Below are 22,520 nucleotides of genomic sequence, written 5' to 3'. Positions count from 1 at the left end.
TTTCTCCGCAACCTCACCAGCATTTGTTGTTTCTTGACTTTTTAATAATTGCCATTCTGAGTGGCATGAGATGGTATCTCATTGTAGTTTTGATTTGCATTTCTCTAATGATCAGTTATGTTGAGCTTTTTTTCATGTCTGTTGGCCGCATGTGTGTCTTTTTTTTGAGAAGTAGCCTGTTCATATTCTTTTCCCACTTTTTAATGCAGTTGTTGGTTTTTTTCTTGTAAATTTGCTTAAGTTCCTTATAGATCCTGGATATTAAACATTTTTCAGATGGATAGATTGCAAAAATTTTCTCCTATCGGTAAGTTGTCTGTTCACTCTGATGATACTTTCCTTTACTGTACAGAAGCTCTTTAATTAGGTCCCATTTGTCAATTTTTGCTTTTGTTGCAATTACTTTTGGTGATTTCATCATAAAATCTTTGCCCATGCCTATGTTTTGCATGGTATTGCCTAGATTTTCTTCTAGGGTTTTTATAATTTTGGGTTTTACATTTAAGTCTTTAATCCATCTTTAGTTAATTTTTGCATAAAGTGTAAAGAAGGCATCCAGTTTCAATTTTCTGCATATGTCTAGCCAGTTCTCCCAGCACTATTTATTGAATAGGGAATCATTCCCCCATTGCTTGTTTTTGTCAAGTTTGTCAAAGATCAGATAGTTGTAAGTGTGTGGGCTTATTTCTGGATTCTCTATTCTGTTCTATTGATCTATGTGTCTGTTTTTGTACCAGTACCATCCTGATTTGGTTACTGTAGCTTTGTAATATAGTTTGAAGTTGGGTGGCATCATGCCTCCAGCTTTGTTCTTTTTGCTTAGGATTGTCATGGTTATATGAGCTCTTTTTTGGTTCCATATGAATTAAAACTTTTTTTTCTAATTCTGTGAAGAATATCAATGGTAGCTTAATGGGAATAGCATTGAGTCTATAAATTGCTTTGGGCAGTATGGTGATTTTCATGATATTGATTCTTCCTATGCATCAGCATGGAATGTTTTTCCATCTGCTTGTGTCCTCTCTGATTTCCCTGAGGGATGGTTTGTAGTTCGCCTTGAAGAGGTCCTTCACTTCCTTTGTTAGCTGCATTCCTAGGTGTTTTATTCTCTTTGTGACAATTGTGATGGGAGTTCATTGATGATTTGGCTCTCTGCTTGTCTGTTGTTGGTGCGTAGGAATGCTTGTGATTTCTGCACATTGATTTTGTATCCTGAGATTTTGCTGAAGTTGCTCATCAGCTTAAGAAGCTTTTGGGCTGAGTCATGGGTTTTGTAGATATAGGATCATGTCATCTGCAAACAAAGACAATTTGATTTCCTCTCTTCCTTTATTTGAATACCCTTTATTTATTTCTTTTGAGTGATTGCCTTGGCCAGAACTTCCAACACTATGTTGAATAAGAGTGGTGAGAGAGGGCATCTTTGTCTTGTGCCAGTTTTCAAGGGGAATGCTTCCAGCTTTTGTCCATTCAGTATATTGGCAGTGGGTTTGTTATAAATGGCTTTTATTATTTTGAGGTATGGTCCTTCAATACCTGGTGTATTGAGAGTTTTTATCATGAGGATGTTGGATTTTATTGAAGGCCTTTTCTGCGTCTATTGAGATAATCATGTGGTTTTTGTCTTTAGTTCTGTTTATGTGATGAATTATGTTTATTGATTTCCATATGTTGCACCAGCCTTGCATATTGGGAATAAAGCTGACTTGATAGTGGTGGATAAGGTTTTTGATGTGCTGCTGGATTCAGATAGCCAATATTTTATTGAGGATTTTTCCATCAATGTTCATCAGAGATATTGGCCTGAAGTTTTCTTTTTCTGTTATATCTGTGCCAGGTTTTGGTATCAGGATGATGCTGGCCTCATAAAATGAGTTAGGGGCCGGGTGCGGTAGCTCATGCCTGTAATCCCAGCACTTTAGGAGGCTGAGGCGGGCAGATCACGAGGTCAGGAGATCATGGCCATCCTGGCCAACATGGTGAAGCCCCATCTCTACTAAAAACAATACAAAAATTAGTTGGGCGTGGTGGCACATGCATGTAATCTCAGCTACTTGGGAGGCTGAGGCAGGAGAATCGCTTGAACCCGGGAGGTGGAGGTTGCAGTGAGCCGAGATTGCGCCACTGCACTCCAGCCTGGCGACAGAGCAAGACTCCATCTCAAAAACAACAACAACAAAAAAGAGTTAGGGATGAGTCCCTCCTTTTCAGTTGTTTGGACCAGCTCCTCTTTGTACCTCTGGTAGAATCAGCTGCCCTAAATAGCAGTAGTTTCAGTTTTATTTTATCAGTTGGTTTCCAGCCTCCTCTTCATAGATCTATGGCTCCTGTGGCTTCCCCTTAGCTTCCTGAAAGCTGAGCTATGTAATTAAATACCTGTTGGTCATATTTATCCAGCATATCTCGGTGATTTGTAACAAGAGGTTTTTTCAGAGGAGTTAGCCTGATTTATCACTGTAAACAGATGTGACCTATATTACTGAGGGTCTTGATGATGAAGCTTCTGGTAATTAAGTGTATCATCCACCTTTTCATCTATTCATTCACTTGACATACAGTAATTGAATATCTCCTCTGTGTCTTTCCTGTGTACCCTGGGGATAAAGTGGTTATTGAAAACTGTTGCTACTGTCAAGGAGCTTATATTCTAGTGAAAGAGACAAACAACAAATTAAACGTGTATGTATGTATATGTGTATATGTGTGGTACACAAATGCATGCTATACACTATACACACATATACATGAACATACAATATTTTCAAGTAACTGTCAGTTCTCAGAAGAAAAGGAAATCAGGGTCATGGGTTAGAATGTGGCAGGTGATATTTTAGACATGGTAGTCTCCTCAGAGGAGGAGACATTGATCAGACAGAAAAATAGTGAGTGAGCTAAGTAGATGGAGATGGGTAAAATGAATGCTTCTGGCAGAAGCAATATTAAGTGCAAAGACTTCATGATAGGTATTGGGATGTTTTTATGAGGTTCAAGAAAAACTCTGGAGAATATAGATCCTTTTATAGGAAATATGTTAGTCACCAAGTAGGTAGAGATGTCCTCATTATTTCACTCATAGTCCAATCAATTCTTCAGCCAAAAAAATCAAACACATATTAGGTATTGTGTGAGAAATGAAAGCTAAACATCAGGAACACGATGTGTTCATAGTTTAATTGGGAAGAAGGCAAAGGATAACCGTGTGGAAAGTCACAACGTAATCTCAAGAGATACTTTAATTACTATTATCCTATAATTTTCAGGAAAATAACGTTGGACATTATGTTTTACTCTTTTGAATTTATTAATAATTTTAAGAGCTTTAAAATTGTAGCTATATTATATGTGTATGTAAGCATTAATTGGATGTATTTTTATCAAACTGCTGGAATTTACCAAAAATTACTGGGATTCTTTTATCAGTCTCTATTGGTGTCTGACCACTACGACATCAACACAGATTAACTTTTTTCTCAAAACAAGAGTACAAAAAAGGAATAGCTCTTTTACAAACAAACATACATAGACATTTTGCAAAAGAAGACATACAAATAGCCAACAGGTATATAAGAAGGTGCTCACCTTCACTAATCATCAGGGAAATGCAAATCAAAGCTGCAATGGGTTACCACCTTACACGTGTTAGGATAGCTATTATCAAAAAGTCAAAAGATAACAACTGTTGGCTAGGGTGCTGAGAGAAGGAAACCCTTGTGAATTGTTAGTGGAATGCAAATTGGTACAGCATTTGGGAAAACAGTGTGGAGATTCTTCAAAAAATTAAAAATCAAACTACCATATGATCCAGCAATCTCACTACTAGTTGTATGTCTGTAAGGAATAAAATGAGTATCTTGAAGAGATATCGACACCATTCTGTTAAAATGTAACAGAAGCACAGTAAAGGTGTCTACATATACATAGCAAAATATCATATTAAAAGGTAAAATGGTGAAGACATCTCTTGACTTAAAAACCAACAATATGGTAGAGTTAATAAATGATGGCATGGTTTTAGTAACGCTGTGATGCTTGTCATATCACCTGCAACATCCAAGTTGTACATCACCTTTATTGAGAATATATGTTCTTTTCAAAATGATTACATGGTTCTGATAGTGTATCAATTATATTTGGAAAATAACTGAAAGCTTATTCTGCATATCTTATTATTAAAAATAAAAAGTTATACTAATTTTAGGGGATATAAATGTACATTTTACCAAAGGGTGAGGAAACCTGGGGAAAGCCCAGCAGTGTCCTTGAGTTGAAGAGATAGACATGGAAATATGGGAAGATGAAGGTATCTGGCGTTTTGATGGGAGAGTAGAAAAGAGAGAATTGCAGTGAAAGAAAGCTCTGAGGATCTGCAGAGTCCCATCTCCCTGAGTCTTCATCTGTGTTCTTATCAGAACATACATGTGAGAAAGCTGCCTGAAGCCTAGGAAAGAATTATCTGAAAGAAGCAAGTGGAAAAATCTCCAGGGCTCAATCGGAGCCAGAAAAAAAAAATTGCTGTTTTCACAAGCCAGATTAGAAATACACTATAATACATAAGATATAGGGTGGACTTGTCAGAAGGATGTTGACTCAATTGAGAGGCAAAATTAGATCTAGACTAAAGGCTTATGTGGTCCTGCATAAGAAAGTCAAAAACAAGTTTAAAAGGATCAAACCTCAGAGAAAAAACTAGAGAAAACTTTGTTAAGATGTACCCTTATCAGGCCAAGCACGGTAGATCACGCTTGTTATCCCAACACTTTGGGAGGCCGAGGTGGGCGGATCACGAGGTCAGGAGACTGAGACCATCCTGGCTAACATGGTGAAACCCCTTCTCTACTTAAAAAAAAAATACAAAAAATTATCCCGGCATGGTGGCAGGCACCTGTAGTCCCAGCTACTCTGGAGGCTGAGGCAGGAGAATGGCGTGAATCTGGGAGGCAGAGCTTGCAGTGAGCCGAGATTGTCCTACTGCACTCCAGCACGGGCGACAGAGCGAGACTCCATCTCAAAAAAAAAAAAAGTACCCTTATCAAACTGCTTGAAACTAGTGATAAAGAGAAAAATTTAAAAGTGCCCAGAGGAAGGGCAAACACACATTATGCAGAGTAAAACAAAGATAGAAATACAGCATACTTGGCCGGGCATGGTGGCTCACACCTGTAGTCCCAGCGCTTTGAGAGGCCGAGGTGGGTGGATCACCTGAGGTCAGGAGTTTGAGACCAGCCTGGCCAACATGGTGAAACCCCGTCTCTACTAAAAATACAAAAGTTAGCTGGGCATGTTGGCACACACCTGGAATCCCAGCTATTCGGGAGGCTGAGGCAGGAAAACTGCTTGAACCCAGGAGGTGGAGGTTGCAGTGAGCTAAGATCAACCATTGCACTCCAGCCTGGGCTACAAGAGCAAAATTCCATCTCAAAAAAAAAAAGAAAAGGAAAGAAAAGAAAAGAAAAGAAAAGAAATATAGCAGGCTTTATGTTGGGAACAGTTCAAATAAGAAAACAGTGGAGCAATATCTTTAAATTACTGAAAAAAATAGCTATCAGACTTAGTTCATAATCAGCAAAAAAATTCAAAAATAAAAGTGAAATAAAAGCTTATTTCAATATACAAGAAGTGAAAGAATTCATCACCAGTAGATGTGCAATTTTAAATGAAATCCTTTAGGTAGAAGGAAATGTTAACAGATAAAAATCTGCATCTACACAAAGGAGTGAAGAAACCAGAAGTGGTAAGTATGTGAGTAAATATAAAATGATGTTTCCTTATATTCTGAAGTACTTTAAAAGATAATCAAATCTTCAAATAAAAATAATAAAAAGATTGTGTTATCTATAACAGCTATGGAAATAAACTATATGACAATAGCACAAAGGCAGGGAAAATGGAAATAAATTGTACTATTTTCAAGCCCTTCTATAAATGAAGTAATATAATATTAATTGAAGGCAGACTGTTATAAGTCATCTCTACTAGAAACCCTAAAGTAAAATTTCACCAAACAAGATGTACATAAATGTATATGAACATCATTAGTCATTAGAGAAATTCAAATTAAAATGATAATAAAATACTCCTACTTTTTTATTTTTTTTTGTAAAATACCACTACATATTAAAAAGGCTAGAATAAAAACAAATTAACTGAAAATATGAAGGGCAGACAAAGATTTAGAGTAACTGGATCTCTCATACATTGCCGTGAAAATGTGAAATGATAGAACCAATTTGGAAAATACTTTAGCAGTTTTTATGAAGTTAAACATACACTTGCCACATGACCCAGAAATCCCACTATTAGGATTTACGTAAGTGAAATGATGATATTCTTGAATATTTATAGCAGCTGTATTCATAAGTGCCAAAATTGGGAAATGATGACAATATCCTTCAACTGATGAATGGCTAAACTAGTGTAGTATATCCATACAGTGAAATGCTGCTCAGCAATACAAATGAGTAAAATACTTATTCATCCACATAAACATGGATAAATGCAAATGTATGTTAGTAAGTGAAAGAAGCCAGACTCCCAAAACTACACACTGTATGGATTCATTTATATAACACTCTGGAAGAGGTAAAAGTACAGCGACAGAAAATTGATGCGTGGTTGCCAAGTGCTGGGGATGGGAGAGGTAATGAATCAAAAAAACTTTAATAACAACAAGTGTTCTCATTGTTCAATTCCTACCTATGAGTGAGAACATGCAGTGTTTGGTTTTTTGTCCTTGCGATAGTTTGCTGAGAATGATGGTTTCCAGCTTCATCCATGTCCCTACAAAGGACATGAACTCATTGGTGGGGGGGAAGGAGGAGGGATAGCATTAGGAGATATACCTAATGTAAATGACCAGTTAATGGGTGCAGCACACCAACATGGCACATGTGTGCATATGTAACAAACCTGCACATTGTGCACATGTACCCTAGAACTTAAAGTATAATAAAAAATAAAATTAAATAAATAAAATTTTTAAAAGTGATAAATAGTACAACGCCTGAAACATCTGAAAAAATCAGTTGATACATTGTTCAATGAAAGCAAGATGTAAAATAATATGTATTACGATTAAAAATGAGAAAAGTTCTATGAAAAATGCCAGTACAGTCGACATCCAAGTGGCAGCTATAACAGAGCCTGTGGATGTTACTTTTCTCTTACTTTTAGGCTTAGAGTTAATTTCATAATTTAAAAAATGTAAATTAAAAAAATTAATAAAAACAACAAAATAAGCCCAAGAGTCCCAATTTTGAACCCACACTTGCTTGATACCAAAGCTACTATGTAACCTGTAATTATATATATAGTTGTAGATACTTGGTGTATATATTTATGGAGTACACGAGATATTTTGGTACAGGCATGCAATGATGCAATGTGAAATAAGCACATCATGGAGAATGGGGTATTCATTCCCTCAAACATTTATCCTTTGAGTTACAAACAATCCAGTTACACCCATTAAGTGTTTTAAAATGTACAATTAAGTTATTATTAACTATAGTCGCCCTGTTGTGCTATCAAATAGGTCTCATTCATTCTTTCTACTTTTTGGACCCATTAACAATCCCTACCTCCCTACCAGCCCCTCACTATTCTTCCCAGCCTCTGGTAATCATCCTTCTACTCTCTATGTCCATGAGTTCAGTTGTTTTGGTGTTTAGATCCCACAAATAAGTGACAACATGCAATGTTTGTCTTTCTGTGCCTGGCTTATTTCACTTAACATGATCTTCAGTTTCATCCATGTTGTTGAAATGACTGGATGTCATTATTTTTATGGCTGAATAGTACCCCATTGTACATATGTAATTAACAGAGATCCCGTGATGATATAAGTTCAAGACTAATTAAGGAGAGGGAAGTATGAGAGTAATTGTTTGGGTAACTCATATTCTAACAACAGAGTTTTTGTTTTACTTACTTGGTTCTCCTATAGTGCTACTCAGACCACCATTAGCAGCACCTGGGAACTTGTTAAAGTTGTGCATTCTCAGGCTCCATCCCCAGATCTATTGAATCAGAAACTCTTTGGGTGGGGGTGGATTCAATAATCTGTGTTTTAGCGAGTCCTCCAGATGATTCTGATGTGCACTAAAGTTTGAGACCTACAGATCTACATTAATGCATTAGTCCTCATTATTTAAAACAATAAATGCAAATGATTGGGCTGTTCTTGACTGTTCATCTGTAAAGCCACTTGTGAATTGAAAACTGAAACCTCTCATTTCTCCCTGCCCCTCCACAATACATTGTTTATACCTTTATTAAACACACATTTCCTTCACCTTGTATTGTATTTCATTCCTGACATGTCTGTAACCTTCACTAAAACACCAGTTCCATGGGGCATGGATTCTCATATTTCAAGATTTATAAAGCTCATAGCCAGCATAATCTGAGTAAGGGCAAATCCAGCTGGCCATGAAGGTTAAAATAATTGGGAAGTGTCGGTTTCCAAGGTACATAAAGTTCCAGGCTTGATTCAAGTAAATCAATTACATTTAGTAGCCATCATCTTTCCACAGTCACCAAAATGAGTGGGGGAGTGTGGCAGCAATGAAAATGTTGCTCTCAGATCTTCTGCTGTGGGGAGCATAACTGATCAATGACTCCAGCTGTTGAGATCTGAGTCCATTACCATACTTTTCACAGGCTCTTCCTAGCCAATGATGGTATGTACCAGGGTACTAAAGCAGGGATATTCCAGCAAGATACAAGACTTCTCTAGTGAGCAACTTTGGCTCAAGGATTCCTCATCAGCCTTGCTAATACTTTCCTTAAATTACCGTGCAATCTAAGACTTTTCCTACCTAACCTTCCTTCCTTCCATCTCTCTCCTTCATGGTGTTGAAATTGTATTGTGGTCTGATAGCTCCCTCCTCCTTTCCTTCATATCCATTTTTTTCCCAATAAATCTTGCTTTGTTTAATCCTGTCTTAGTGTCTACTTCTCTGAGAATCTGAGCTAACTTTGAGAGGATCGTGTCTGGTTTGAATTCCATTAATAGTTGTGTTTCCCTAAGCAATTGTATTGTTTTTAATGTATGGGGAATATTACCTGGAGAAACGACTACTTCCTCTTTGCAGGTTGGCTGCTAGAAAGTTGAGAACAAAAGTATGACTCTGTGTTATGAGCCAGTTATTGCTTTTCATTAAATTTTGAGCCCCCTTTTATTCATAAATGATTTTATTTCATTTTTAATTTAATTTTACAGATTTTTGTAAGCTACATTAAATAATCTCTGAATGAAGCCCGAGTAAAGATAATCCAATCAGTACTCAAATTTGAAGAAGCTGCCATGTTCATCCAGTTTTATGGGCTATGTACTCCATGGCTTGAGCTGGATGCTCAAATCGAATGATGCCATCTGAAGTTGTGTGCTGGTCCTGGTTGGCACATGCCCAAAGGTGGAAAGAACATCCTAATGGAAAACCCACATAGTGACATGTGGAAATTCAGTCAAGCAGACAATCTGATTGGGTAAGAGCATATATTTGGGTAGTGGTCACCATACTAGAAAATTAAAAGTTAGAAACCCACTTCTCAAAGTTAAGCTAGTGTGATCTGGACATCCCTGAAATAGGGATGCCACAATGGAGAAAATTTCAGAAGCCCTGAGTACTGGTGGTAGGAACTCCATAGGACATAACAGATAAACCTGAAACAAACTGGCTTAAACCAAAATGTTAATTTAATAAGCCATATAATCAGATTGTTCAGGAGGAGACAGGCTTTAGATGAAGCTCTGCATGACTCAAACAATGTTATTGGGACTTTGAGAATGTACAGATGTCATTTTTGGCTGCTCAGAAAGTGAAGTGGCTTTCTAATTTTGGAGAACCTTTAAACTGAGATTCTCAGTAGGTGATAGTGCATCTCCCAATGACAGGTGCTTAAAGGTAAAATCTGTCCTCTTCTCGTCTCCTGGTGGCCGGAGCATGGAAATCAATACTCAGATATTATAATCAAGGATTCTCTTTTTTAGCCTAGTGACCTAAAGGAAAATGATTTTATGATTGCTTTTCTGCATCTAGCTATGGTGCCTGTGTGTCATGGAGGAGATTGTGGACCGTGGCAGCAGATACATTTGTAAATAAGATTTTTTTCTGCAACATTACTCGACTCTTTAGTTCCTTCTCATTTCCTGGGCCTGATTCTCTGGTTCTCCCCTCAACTCTTTGAGCTACTAGTAATATTCTTCCAATAAAATTCTTCTCTATTTAATTTTCCAGAATTAAATAGAGATGCATTCAGGTTTGAGATGCATTCAGACCACCTGATATACCTGGCTCTCTATATCTAGTTTTCAGTCTCTTTTCCTCAATATTAGAACCAATGCAACAGCCATTACATCCTGGGGATACACACTTCCTTGTTCAGGTTTAGCACAAAACATGTCTGATTTTCTAGGGAGTTACATAAATGAATGAATAAACACAGTTTTTAATTCTTTATATCTTTGGATCAATTTGAAGTAATGCACTGATAGCTAAATGTTAGCGATTGATTTAAAATGCAATTGTAGTAGATTTTAGCTTATAATGAAATGGGTTTAATAATAAATTGTTATTATAAAATAAATGATTTAGAACTCAGAGGAATATGTTGATTCTAAACATGAAGATTGGACCATGAACACAGATAAAATGTAAGGTCCAGGTGCCTAAAGGAATTTATTTCAGCACTAGGGTTTTCATGCAACATAGCTCTTAAGAAAATAAAATATGTCAAACACTATGAGCTTTTATTGACATTAATAGAAATTTCTGGCCGGGCACGGTGGCTCACACCTGTAATCCCAGCACTTTGGGAGGCCAAGGTTGGCGGGCAGATCGCCTGAGGTCAGGACTTCAAGACCAGCCTGGCTAACATGGTGAAACCCTGTCTCTACTAAAAATACAAAAAATTAGCTGGGTGTGGTGGCAGGCGCCTATAATCCCAGCTACTTGGGAGGCTGAGGCAGGAGAATCGCTTGAACCTGGGAGGCGGAGGTTGCAGCAAGCCAAGATGGCGCCAGTGCACTCCAGCCTGGGTAACAAGAGCAAAACTCCATCACACACACACACACATACACACACACACACACAAGTAAAAGGAAATTGCTTTCATACGTTAGGTGTTGACTACTGCCCAAAAATATTAAAATAATACTACTTCAAAAAAGTGTCACTTTCAATTTGAATTATTGATAATTGAAGCATTTTCTTTTTCTTGTAAGTGTTAAACCTGGAAGTAGAATGGCTAGTGGGAGCAAATGTTGAATTGCCCGGAAGAAAGCTGTTTGTTATATTCTTGAATACTTTTATGGCAATGAAAAGAATTACTTGACTCTTTTGTGTCTGGGCCTCCTCAAATCTTAATAGCATTTTATTTAGTAAGGTTGGTTTTGAGGAAAACATTAAATTGAGTACAGTGAATGCTACTGCTCCTGGGACTGATGCATGATTACTATCAACACAGCTATTTAGGTATGATACTTTAAAATCATCATGAAATTCCTTGGGCGGGTATTAGGAACTACTCATTATAAATGTTGATAGTTTCATTGAGAAGATATTAGTCAGTCACTCCAAATAATATTTATTTTGCCCTATTAAACACTGTACTAGGTCCAGCAGTTGACTAAGTAAAAGTATCTCCACTCAGTCAACTCATGGTATGGTCACAAGGTAAAAATAATTAAAAATCAATGTTAAACAGCAATGATAAAAATTATGTAATAACTCTGCTTAAGGGACTAGAGTGATAATAAAAATAACAATGTCAATATATCTATTACACTACTCATAAGAGCTAACATTTACTGCATGCTTACCATGAAACAGGTACTATTCTAAGAGCTCTCTCTCTCTTTCTCTCTCTCTATATATATATGTGTGTGTGTGTGTGTGTGTGTGTGTGTATATATATATACATACATAGTTTGTGTATCCCTTATCTGAAATGCTTGAGACCAGAAGTGTTTCAAATTTCAGATTTTTGGAATATTTAGGTATACATGATGAGATATCTTGGGGATGGGACCATATTCCAAACATAAAATTCATTTATGTTTAATATACACTTTATACACATAGCCTGAAGGTAATTTTATGCAATATTTTGAAATAATTTCATGCATGAAACAAAGTTTTCATTGCATTTTCACTGTGATCCATCACCTGAGGTCAGGTGTAGAATTTTCCACTTGTGATGTCATGTTAGCACTCAAAAGGTTTCAGATTTTGAAACATTTCAGGTTTCAGATTTTTGGATTGAGGGTGCTCAGTGTCTATCAGTTTATTTAATTATCACAACAATCCTATGAAGATGTTCCTATTTTCTTTACAGTTAGGAAACCAAGGCACCGAGAGGTTAAGTAACTTTCCTGAGGTTATGCAACTAGTAAGAGGCAAAATAAACCAACTCCAACAACCTGGTTTCAGAGTCTGAGCCCATAACCACAAGGCTATATTGCCACTCTGAGGCATCAGAGATGCCTTTGCAAAAGAGATAACATATGAACTGAATCTGGAAGGATATTTAGGATTGAACCAGGCAGATGCAGGTGAAAGACATTTCAGGGAGAGAGAGTAGCATGCATATGGGTAGATAGAACAGGTTATATCCAGACTACTTACAAATAATTTATTATGTCTGTAGCCCAAGTAACGTTTGAAGAAACCAGAGGTGGGGAGACAAGTTAGGACATTATAACTCTAATCCAGTTAAGAGATAATGAAGGACCAGACTATGTTAGTGCTAGCATATAATATGTGGAATGGAACACATATTATGTGCTAAATTCTGTAGAAAATACAAAACTGAATGGGACATAAACTTGTCCTCGAACAGTTTATATTCATTTGGATATAGAGATGGGATATAGTCGATTCATCAAATTTTGATGGAAATACTAGCTCTGACAAGGTTGTCAAACAGCCTCTCCAATAAAACAAGAGGGAAAATTGACCTTCACCAGCAGAAAGAGAGAAAAATATGCTAATTTTAACATTGATAAGTGTAGGATCATTTTAAGGATAAAACATGATTTCCATGACTACACAATCAGAAATAACCAGCTTTGAAGCAGTTGCCAGAAAAAATTTCCAAGATTTATTATGGACTCAAAGTTAAATTTGTCAGCAATATAATTCTTTTAAGAAACGAGGGATGAAAATGGGATATGTACACTGAAGCAGAGGCTCTAAAAACAGCAAGTTTTCTTCCCACAGCTGTTAGCAGTGGTCAGATATTATGAGAATATTATGTCTGCCCTGGGGATTTGAAATTGATATCGGCAATTTGGAAAGGGTACAGAATGTGATAAAGGTCTTAGGAAATAGGTGCACCGAGCAAGGGTTAAAGGTAGCTCAGAAGCTACACTGACCCCTGCAAACGTGCCAAGAACAGCCTCACATCTAGAAAAGACACAGGCTCTATTGGCTTAGATTCTAAAAGTTTCAACTAGTTTGACTGGAAATTGCTTTGAATATACATTCTTCTTTTATGCTGTACAATTTCCTGGAAAATTAAATACAGCATGCATTTTAATGAAGTGCCGTAAGTATTAAAATTAAAGATGGAAGGGCTTGGGCATCAAGAAAATTATAATTTTTCTCCAATATCATTATCTCAACCCAATTGAACACATCTAGGATTTTATATCACTATTAAAATACTTTGAAACAAATTAACATTTACTAAAGAAGCTTTATGACCTTTCACTTAGAAAATTCTGACTTTGCAATTTTCGTGTTACACTAACAATCAAGTATGTTTACTCACAGAAGTTTAACTCATTAAAACCATTCTATACATACATATGCATATGTATACATATACACTTTTACATCATAGATATACGGACTTCATTAAGAAACATTGGCTAATGTTTTCAATATACTTTTATAAAGTGTTTATTGTATGTTAGGACACCTTCAAGGTGTTTGGGATATATCAGTGAAAAAACTAGGCAAAATTTACTGCCTTCCTGGAGTTGACATTCTACTAAGATAAGGTAGACACTGAAAAATACATACAGTAAATAAATAAATGATCTAGCATGTTACAACTGATGATTGCTGTAGTAAAAAAAAAGAAACCAAATAGAACAGAGTTAGGGAAATCAGGAGAGCTGGGTATGCTGAGAACAAGGTACAGTATTAAATACAGTGGTCAGGAGTAGGCATCTTTGGGGAGGTGGGACTTGAGCAAAGACACAAAGGATAGGAGAAAGACAGACACAAGGGAAGTACACAATACTCTTGTGTAAGGATGTTCTAGGCAGAGGAAACAGCTAGTGCAAAGACCCTCCGGCAAGACACAAGTGCAAAGACCCTAAAATGCCTCATGTTTGTGAGCAACAGCCAATGTGCCTGGGACAGAGTGAACAAGGAGTAGACAAAAGCTGAAATCAGAGAATTAGGGGATGAAAACCATGTAGGGTCTTGCAGGCCATGGTAAACCTTGACCTGTTCTGAATAAAATGGAGCTGCTGGAGGGTTTTGAGCAGAGACATGACGTGATTTCTGTTTTAAATGGACCATACTGGGGAGAGACATCAGCAAAATGCAGAATAGGACTTTCCTGCACTTGTTTCTGCAAAAAAACTTCCATTTGAACAATTATTCATGCACAAAAATACCTTTACAAGAGATTGGGAAACCAAGGAAGAGATTACAGCACCTGGGTATAGCACATACATTTTTAAAAGACACAATTAAGAAAAGCTTCCCTCAACCTCCGGCAGCGCAACATGGAGGAAGAAACTTTCTGCTTGAGGGAAGAAGAGGGAAGTGAGCACTTTGCTGTGAGGTCCAACACTGGATGTGCCCCATTAAAACTCAGTACTGGGCAGGCCCCTATGACCCCAGACTCCAGGCTTTACCTGAGATTGAGCTTCCCAAGGTCTGTCACAGGAACCAACTAGGATCCTGCAGCCCCAGGCATCAGATGAGCTGCACTACCACCAGGCTGACACCAGTAGCCCCAGGCTCAGTATACCAAAACCTGTGGGACAGAGAAAAAGTAGTTCTGAGAGGGAAGTGTATACCAATAATTGCTTACATTAAAAATGAAGAAATAGTTTATTACGAATTTAAAGGGTACATGAATATTTGGGAAATTTGACTATAACCACTGTAGGGATAAGTCAGCTATTCTGATTAGTAGGAAGGAGTCACATTCTCAGTGCTACAAAATTGTCCTACTTTAAGTTATTCACTGTGGGAAGAAGATACCTTTCTTCCAAGGTTGAATAATACATATGGTCTGTGCTGCCTAAAAATGTGTCTACTGGCCACATTTGGCTATTTAAATTTAAATGAAAATTAAGTAAAACCAAATAAAAATAAAAATTTAGTTCCACAGTCAAAATAGCCATATTTCACTTGCTTTATAGCCACACATGGCTAATGACTATGCATTAGATGGAGCAGATAGAGAATAATAACATTTTAATTCATTTCATTTCTTTCTCTTTCCTAAGTTGCTCTGGTTGGGACTTCCAGTACTATGTTGAATAGAAATGGTGAAAGTTGGCATCCTTGTCTTCTTCCTGATTTTAGAGGAAAAGCTTACAACTTTCCACCATTAAGTATAATGTTAGATTTCAGCTTGTCATCTATGACCTTTATTATGTTGAAGTACATTCCTTCTATACTTAGTTTGTTGATCAGTTTTATCATGAAATAATGTTGAATTATTTCCAATGCTTTTTCTACTCCTATTAAAAAGACCATGTGATTTTTAGTATTAATTTCGTTAACGTTGGGTATTACATTCATTGATCTGCATATATTGAACCATCCTTGTAACCCCAAGGATGATGCAATAGACGAATGTTTGTGTCCTCCACTCCCCAAATTTCATATGTTGAAACCTAATCCCCAATTTCATGGTATTTGAAAGAGTGGTGTTTGGGATGTGATTAGGTTATGAGAACGGAGCTCTTATGAATGTGATTAGTGCCCTTATAAAAGAGACACCAGAGACCTCTCTTGCTCCTTCTGCCAAGTGGCGAGGCAGCAATAAGACGGCCATCTCTAAATTGGGAAACGGGGCCTCACCAGACATAGAATCTGCTGGTGCCTTGAGCTTGGACTTCCTAGCTTCCAGAACTGTAAGAAATTAATTTCTATTTTTTTATAAGCCACTCAACCTATGGTATTTTGTTATAGCAATTTGAATGGACTATGATGAATAAACCTCACTTGATCATGGTGCATAATATTTTTAATGTACTATTGAATTTTGTTTGCTAGTATTTTTTGAGGATTTTTGAATCTATATTCATCAAGGATATTAGCCTCTAATTTTCTCTTCTTGTAATATCTTTGTCTGGCTTTGGTATTATGTAATGATGGTATCATAAAATAAGTTTGGCAATCTCCCCCTCTCTTCAGCATTTTTGAAGTGTTTGACAAGAACTGGCATTAATTCTTCTTGAAATGTTTGGTATAATTCACCAGTAAAGCCATCTGGTCAGGGGCTTTTCTTTTTCAGAGGCTTTTGATTGCTGATTCAACCTCCTTACTCATTATTATTCTGTAAAGATTTTTACGTCTTCATAATTCAGTCATGGCAGGTTGTATGTATATAGAAATTTACCCATAATCCTAATAATAAAGAAGTAAAATTATTTCTCTTTTCAGATGTTATGATCCTATATACAGAAAACCTAGACTCCACAGAAGAATATTAGAACTAGTTTTTAAATTCAGTAAATTTGCAGACTACAAAATCAACAGAGAAAAATCAGCTTTTTACACACTAACAATGAACTGTCCAAAAAGGATATTAAGAAAACAGTCCCTTTTACAATAGCATAAAAGAAAATAAAATACTTAGGAGTAAACTTAACCGAGGAGGTGAAAGACTTTTGCACTGAAAACTACAAAAGATTGATAAAAAAAAATTTACAGGAAACAAGTAAATGGGAATATATCCTATTTTAATGGATTGGAATAATTGATGTTAAAATATCCATACTACCCGGTGGCCTACAGAGTCAGTGCTATCCCTGTCAAAATTCCAATGGCATTTTTTTACAGACATAGGAAAACAATCCTAGAATTCATATGGAGTGATAAAAGACACAGAATAGCTAAAATAATCTTGAGAAAGAACAAAGCAGGAAGCATAATACGTCCTGATTTCAAAATATATTATAAAGCTAGAGTAATCAAAACAGTTTTGTACTGTCATAAAAACAGACATACAGACCAATGGAACAGAATAAAAAGCCCAGAAATAATCCAATGCATATAGTCAAATGATCTTTGACAAGGGTGCCAATAATGCACAATGGGGAAAGGATAGTCTTTTCAACAAATGGTGTTGTGGAAACTGGATATTGATGTGAAAAAGAAAAGAAAAGAAAGAGAGAGAGAGAGAAAAGGAAGGAAGGAAGGGAGAAAGAGAGAAAGAAAGAAAAAAGAGAGAGAAAGAAAGAAAGGGAAAGAGAGAAAGAAGAAGAGAGAGAGAAAGAAATTTAACCTCTACTTTAAACCATACACTAAAATCAGCTTAAAAAGAAATACTGAAATGTAAGGGCTAAAAATGCAAAACTCCTAGAAGAAAACAGGAGAAGAGTTGCTATACATTTGTCATGGCAGTAAGTTATTGGCTATGACACCAAAAGCACAGGCAACAAAAGGAAAAATAGACAAGTGGGCCCACATCAATCTAAAAAGCTTCTGCACAGAAACAATCAACAGAATGAAAAGTCTACAGAATAGGAAAAAATTTGTCAACTGTATATCTGACAAGGGATTAATATCCAAAATATATAAGAAACTCATACAATTCAACTGCAACAACAACAAACAACCCAGTTTTAAAAATGGGCTAAAGTCTTGAAAATATATTTCTCCAAAAAAGACATACAGATGGCCAACAGGCATATGAGAAGGTAATCAACATCATTAATCATTAGGGAAATGCAAACCAAAGCTACAATGAGATCTATCACTTCACACATAATAGGATAGCTACTATCAAAAAGACTCACACCTGTAATCCCAGCACTTTGGGAGGCTGAGGCGGGCAGATCAAGAGGTCAGGAGATCGAGACCATCCTGGCTAACATGGTGAAACCCCGTCTCCACTAAAAATACAAAACATTAGCTGGGGCGTGGTGGCGGGCGCCTGTAGTCCCAGCTACTCTGGAGGCTGAGGCAGGAGAATGGCGTGAACCCAGGAGGCGGAGCTTGCAGTGAGCCGAGATCGCGCCACTGCACTCCAGCCTGGGCAACAGAGCGAGACTCAATCTCAAAAAAAAAAAAAAAAGACAAGAGCCAACAAGTGTTGGCAAGGGTGAGGAGAAAACAGAACCATTATACACTGTTGGTGGGAGTGTATATTGGTACAGTCATAATGGAGAAAAGTATGGAGGTTCCTCAAAATTAAAAAATAGAACTATCACATGATCCAGCAGTCTCACTTATGTGTATATACACAAAGGAAATAAAATCAGTATCTCTAAGAGATATCTGCATTCCCATGTTCATTGCAGCATTATTTCAAATAGCCCATATATGGAAAAAACCCAAGTGGGCATCAACTCATGAATGGATAAAGATAAATGTGGTTTACATATCTAGTGGAATATTATTCAGCTTTAAAAAAAAGAAAATCCTTTCATTTGCTAGACCATGTAGGAACTGAAAGGACAATATGCTAAGTGAAGTAAGCCAGCCATAGGACAAATACTGCATGATTTCACTTATATGAGGTATCTATAATAGTCAAATTCATGGAAGGAAAAGTATACAAAGTGATTGGCAGGCAGGGTTGGAAAGTGGGGGAAATTGAGAGTTGTTCAATGGGTATAAAGTACGTTATGCTAGATGAATAAGTTCTAGAGATCTGCTGTACAACATGGTGCCTATAGTTAACAATATGGTATTTTATACTTCAAAATTGAAGAGAGTAGATCTCATGATGTTATGTACTCATTGTTTTTTTGTTTTTTTTTAGATGGAGTCTTGCTCTGTCACCAGACTAGTTTTAGATGGAGTCTTGCTCTGTCACCAGACTAGAGTGCAGTGGCACGATCTCAGCTCACTGAAACCTCCAATTCCCTGGTTCAGGTGATTCTCCTGCCTCAGCCTCCCGAGTAGCTGAGATTACAGGCACGCACCACCACGCCCAGCTAATTTTTGTATTTTTGGTAGAGACAGGGTTTCACCATGTTGTCCAGGAGGGTCTCGATCTCCTGACCTCGTGATCCGCCTGGCTCAGCCTCCCAAAGTGCTGGGATTACAGGCATGAGACACTGTGCCCGGCCCATGTTATGTATTCTTAACACACACACATGCATACACACAAACACACACACAACAAAAACAACAATCAACCAATTAAACACACACAAAGGGATGCAACAAAACTTTGGGAGGTGTTGAATATGTCTATTACCTTGAGTGTGGTGATGGGATCATGGGTGTTTGCATATGTCCAAACTCATCAAATTTTACACATTATATATGTGCCATCATTTGCATATCAATTATACTTCAGTAAAGCTGTTTTAAAAAGAAAAAAAAAAAGGAATATTTCACCATGCCAGAAAATTCTATTGGATAGCACTGGCTAGGTACTTTTAATGAACATCATAATATATTAAACATTTGCCGGATGTGCCTAATATTCCTCTTTCTAGATTTTATAGGCTTGGATAATTATAGAAAAATAATAAGAGAGAAAACACGAGCTTCGTACTACTTATGTATTCTAATGAAATACCAGCCTGCATTTTTCCCATTTCTTTTGCATTTGTCTTTCACAGCTTTTTTTTTTTTTTTTTGGTCTTAACATTTCTTGGTGCTATTTTTTTCCACCACCTAGAATTAGAAATCAATTCTTTTGTTTCAAATGTGAATTCCCCCTCCCCTAATTATAAGCTGCTACTTCATATAACAAAAGAATTGATTTCTGAAAGCTCTAATCAGACATTAGCAAAACTAACAATTGGAATTATCATTCAAATTTATGTCCCTTATAAGCTTTAATGGCCAAGACTAAGATATAGACTTAATTTTAGACTCTTATTCACATTTATCTACTTTTTGCCTTTAAATCAATCCTATATGATAGCAGGAATCTTTCTTTGCCTCCTATATTTCAGTTTGCTTTCTCATCCTTTGTGTGCAGTGTTACTTATTTAGACTTCTTGATAACTGAAACAAGTATGTATTTATTCATGTTACATGGTGACTTATCTTCATGAGAAACAAATAAAAATATTACATATCAAATTAATTATTCTAACATGAGTCTGTTTAGATACTTCAGGTAATTTTTACTCATCATCATCTTTTGGGGCTGGGATAATTTGATGTGGCCTAGAAAACTAGCTTTGTGGTTTGATCATTTTCCTCTTTACTCTGAGATCCACCTCCTCTTCCTTTCACGTGCTACGCCCTAAACTACAGATCACAGAAGGATGACTCCTGCAAACTACATTCCCAGATTCCTCTCAAATTGCTTCTTTTGGGCTCACCTAACAGGGAGGCACTGGCTAAAGACTGGAGGTGAGAAGCCAGGGTAAGCCTTCGTCTTGGCTTCTGGAGGTATCTCTGTCAGTGTGTATAGCAATTCTGTGGTTGCAGAGCCCACAAGGCAGCGCCTTCCTCTGAGGTCCCAGCTCCCATCTTGCATCTCCTTCTATGATTCTAGCTCCCGTCAGATGAGCACTTCTTCATGTCTCCAAATTCCCCTTGGTAGCTACTCCTGCTGCTCCCTCAAAAAGCCCTTCTTTTAAGTTTTCAGCTCCTGTGAAGGGAACTCAGATCTTGGGCTCTGGTAACATCAGCTACTTCTCTTTTATTTATTTACTTATTTATTTTTCAAGTTATTTTTTTTAACTTTTATTTTAGGTTCAGGGGTATATGCAAACGATTGTTACATAGGCAATTTGTGTATCACAGGTGTTTGGCATACAGATTATTTTGCCACCCTAGTAATAAGCATAGTACCTGATAGGCAGTTTTTTGGTCCTCACCCTCCTCCCACCCTACACTCACAAATAGGCTCAGATGTCTATTGTTCCTTTTTTTGTGTTCATGTGTACTCAGTGCTTGGCTCCCACTTGTAAGTACGAACATGTGGTATTTGGTTTTCTGTTCCTGGGTTGGTTTACTTAGGATAATAGCCTCCAGCTGCACCCACGTTGCTGCAAAAAACATGATCTCATTCTTTTTATGGCTGCATAGTATTCCATGGTGTATACGTACCACATTTTCTTTATCCAGTCTACTGTTAATGGGCATTTAGGTTGATTCTGTGTTTTTGCTATTGTAAACAGTGCTGCAATGAACTAACGTGTGTGTGTCTTTATGATAGAATAATTTATATTCCTTTGGGTACATACTCAGTAATCAGGTAGCTGGGTCAAATGGTAGTTCTGTTTTAAGTTCTTTGATAAATTCCCAAACTGCTTTCCACAGCGGCTGAATTTATTTACATTCCCACCAGCAGTGGTGTGAATAATGGAATAAGTGCTCCATTTTCTCTACAACCTCACCAGCATCTGTTATTTTTTGACTTTTTAGTAACAGCCATTCTGACTGGTGTGAGATGGTATCTCATTGTGGTTTTGGTTTGCATTTCTCTAATGATTAATGATGTTGAGCACTTTTTCATATGCTTGTTGGCCACCTGAATGCCTTCTTTTGAAAAGTATCTGTTCATGTCATTTGCCCACTTTTTAATGGGGTTTTCTGTTTTTTGCTTGTTAGTTTGTTTAAATTCTTTATAGATTCTGGATATTAGACCTTTGTTTGATGCATAGTTTGCAAATTTTTTCTCTTATTCTGTAGGTTGTCTGCTCTGTTGATAGTTTCTTTTACTGTGCAGAAGCCCTTTAGTTTAATTAGATTCCATTTGCCAATTTTTCTTTTTGTCACAATTGCTTTTGGCATCTTTATCAGAAATCTTTGCCAGGGCCTATATCCAGAATGGTATTTCCTAGGTTATATTCCAGGGTTTTTTAATTTTAGGTTTTACATTTAAGCCTTTAATCCATCTTGAGTTTTTTGTATGTGGTGCAAGGAAGGGATCAATTTCAATTTTCTGCATATAACTAGCCAGTTATCCCAACACCATTTACTGAGTAGGGAACTCTTTCCCCATTGCTTGTTTTTGTCAAGTTTGTCAAAGATCAGATTGTTGTAGGTGTCCAGATTTATTTCTGGGTTCTCTATTCTATTCTACTGGTCTGTGTGTCTGTTTTTGTACCAGTAACATGCTGTTTTGGTTATTGCAGCCTTGTAGTATAGTTTGAAGTTGGGTAATGTGATGCCTCTGGTTTTCTTCATTTTTCTTAGGACTGCTATTAAGGCTCTTTTTTGATTCCATATGAGTTTTAGAATAGTTTTTTTTTTCTAATTCTGAGAGGAATGTTCTTAGTAGTGATAGCAATAGCATTTACTCGGTAAATTGCTTTGGGCAGTATGGCCATTTTAAAACATTCATCCTTCCTATCCATGAGCATGCAATGTTCCTTCTACTGACTCTCCAGCCCTAGTAAT

The 22,520-nt window shown here is 36.9% G+C and overlaps 1 protein-coding gene across 30 annotated transcripts in view; it reads right to left on the bottom strand.

The window, feature by feature from the left end:
* The window catches only part of DCAF8L2 (DDB1 and CUL4 associated factor 8 like 2), a 164,631-nt gene that overhangs the window by 107,833 nt on the left and 34,278 nt on the right, over nucleotides 1–22,520 (bottom strand). For 17 of the 30 annotated variants that reach the window (XM_055375432.1, XM_055375434.1, XM_004063939.4 and 14 more), the window contains exon 2: nucleotides 14,876–14,997. The gene's annotated coding sequence lies outside the window, so the exon portion shown is untranslated. Of the gene's footprint in view, nucleotides 1–14,875; nucleotides 14,998–19,407; nucleotides 19,515–22,520 lie in introns of all 30 variants that reach the window. The other 13 variants (XM_055375443.1, XM_055375435.1, XM_055375439.1 and 10 more) reach the window with 1 other exon arrangement.

Source organism: Gorilla gorilla, chromosome X, assembly GCF_029281585.2.
Source record: "Gorilla gorilla gorilla isolate KB3781 chromosome X, NHGRI_mGorGor1-v2.1_pri, whole genome shotgun sequence".
NCBI classification, from domain to species: Eukaryota; Metazoa; Chordata; class Mammalia; order Primates; family Hominidae; genus Gorilla; species Gorilla gorilla.
The sequence above is the reverse complement of the archived record's forward strand: the minus strand, read 5'-3'. Positions and strand labels throughout refer to the sequence as shown.